We start from the raw sequence: 2,933 nt of genomic DNA on the forward strand, positions 1-2,933 counted from the left end.
CACCATATAAGTCCGATCTCCCAATATGGAGTTCTCCCGATACAGAATTCTCACTTTGTATCTATTTTCTTATATTCCCAAATGAATAGGGAATGACAAATTAGGTGCCTTTGAGGGTTAAATTTCCACACTGGCAATTTCCTGGAAAATCTTTGCAAAATGTTTCCATTGTGGTAGCTGAACTGAAATTTTAACCCAGATATTCTGACTCCAACTCAGTATTCTTTCTACCAGCAATTGATTTTTCCCATAAAATAAAACAAATTATAATTTGTAAAATTATAACAAAATATAATGTTATAATAAAACAAATTATAATCATAATTTCTGTTTTTTCGGAAGTGAGACATCACTTTCAAAAAGTAGTAAATAAATTCTCTACCCATAAGTGACCTTAAATCTTAAAAGAGAAATTGAATAAATGCTATTTAGGGCTATAAAAGCACATGGCTTTTAAAAAAATATTAAAAGATTGTAGCATGTACTGAACCAAATTGTGGATGGGAGGAAAGGAAGAACAACAAAAAAAAAAAAAAGATAAATGATTAAGTTAAATATCAAGTTACTAGACTGCAAAAATCAGGTTTGAATTCTAAAAACAGATTGGTTGAGAAGGAATAGGGAAGGAGTTTCACTCTACCTATTGACTTTATGCAGCCTAAGTGACACTTGAGATCACTGTTATCAAGCAAAATTGAAATGTGGGAGAGATTAGTGCATCCTACCAAATGTACTTAGGTTTTCTGATGCTTAACAAGTTCAGCATCTTTCATAAGAGTCCTTTAATAATTGAAGGAAGCTTTAATAGGTCTGTCCTGAGAGTTATTCTGATAGATTCCAATCACCCAATTATTAGTAGGGCTAGCATTTGTCAATAAACTGGGACAATTAACCAGTGGCCTTTCAATGACCAAAAACAAATTAGGGATGATACAATCTTTTTTAGTGATTAATAAGATGACTGAACAAAATCTCAACACAGGTGTCTGGTTGACATTTTAATGAAGAAGTAATATGAATGCTCTTTTAGCTCCCTACTTCGTCATAGATGAAATCAATTCTTAAGTGTCTTAAGTGCAGACAATGAGAGTTGGTACAACAGTTTTTAAACTATGGAAAGTGTGATTGGTGAAGTTATATAAGAGTGGGGGTACAAGTCACAAGAGTAGAATTGTTATCCAGGTGACCTGGGTGAATTTGGAATTTGGGCACATACAGTGAAGGAGAATATTAAATCTATGTAGCTTAAGTCTTAACAAAATAGAGTTAAAATCAATTTTCAATTTCATGTTTCTCTAGGCTAAACATCCTTAGTTCCATCAGCCTATTCACATATAGCATCATTTTAAGGACCTTCACAATTATGGTTGGCCCTCTATCCATTCTCCAATTTTTGCATGACTTCTAAAATGTGATTTAGAATGCAAAGACAGAAAATAGGCAATCTAGAGCACAAAAATGGAACACAGAGCCATAGTGATCTAGAATGCAAACGGGAAATAAGTGATCTAGACAGAAAAGACAGGTGCCTCAGAGCTGGGTGATCTAGAAGGCAAAGATAGAAACAGATAATGTAAGGTGCAAAGGCAGAGAAACAGATGGTCTTGACCATAAAGCCATGAAAACAGGTGAGCTAGAATACAAGACAAAACAGGTGATGAAGACAGGAGGCACAGTGCCGGGCAATGTAGAACTTGAGTGATCTAGACTGAAGATGGAAAACTGGTGATCAAGAACACAAGGGCAGGGGAAAGATGATCTAGAACTGAAAATGGGGGAAAGTGCAGTCTAGAATGTGAAGACAGGGAAAACAGGTGATCTGGAAAGTAGATCATCTAATCCTTTAAGTAATCTAGAATGCAAAGATAGGGAAAAACAGTGGTCCAGGCTGTTGAGTGATCTAGAATGTGAAGACAGGAAAAGGTAATCTAAACTGTCTGGGCCATTAAGTGATCTAGAACATAAAGGGAAAACAGAATGTGAAGATGGAAGGCAAGCTGTAAGGACCACTGAGTGGTCTAGAACTTGAAGGCAGGTGGGGGACGACAGGTGATCTAGAACATGAAGACAGGGGAAATGGGTAATCTAGACAAAGACAAGGGATGGAGAGCCTGGGGATCTAGAATTCAACAGGTGCTCTAGAAACACAAAGGCAGGGGAAATAAGTAGTCTAGATAGTGAAGACAGGAAGTGCAGAGTTGGGTGAAATAGAACTCAAGTGATCTGGAACACAGGTGGGGTGAGCTAGAATGCAAAGACAGGGAATACAGATGATCTGAAACCCAAAGACAGGGAACAAGGTGATCTTTGCATTCCAGATCAGCCTGGGCTTTTTGTTCCCTGTGCTTTTCTAAAATGTACTTCCCCTACTCCCAAGCTTAGTGATATTCTAGATTTTATATGACCAGGGCACCTGTCAATGCAGGCTTCAGATTCTCCCAACTATCAACTGCCAGGTCAGCTTGAAGTTCACTTACATCAGTAGTTCTTTTTCAAACAAACTGCTGTCTTACTGTACTTTCCATCTTGTACCTGTCAAGTGGATTTTTTTAACCCAAGGGTAAGAGTTGACATTTATCCCTGTTAAATTTTATCTTTCTTTATTTGGACCATCGTGCTAACCTGCCAAGGCAGAAGTGTTTGAAGCTGTATTCAAACTCAGACTCCAGGCCCAGTACTCTATGCAGTAAGCCACCAATTCTTTTAAGTTCTAAGCTTATTGTCTCCTTCTCTGGAACCACAGCTATCTTGGTTTTCATGGCAACATATTATAAAAGAATCTTTGAACTTTGTGTAGTAACTATCCATTTTAAAAACAAAATTATGTCCCCATACAAGTTTCATAAAACATTATATGAATATAATTTTCCTAATTTGGATTTTATTCAATTAAACAATGAATTTATCACAATTTTCATAGCACAAAAATCATC

This window comes from Antechinus flavipes, chromosome 2 (genome assembly GCF_016432865.1).
Source record: "Antechinus flavipes isolate AdamAnt ecotype Samford, QLD, Australia chromosome 2, AdamAnt_v2, whole genome shotgun sequence".
Taxonomy (NCBI): Eukaryota; Metazoa; Chordata; class Mammalia; order Dasyuromorphia; family Dasyuridae; genus Antechinus; species Antechinus flavipes.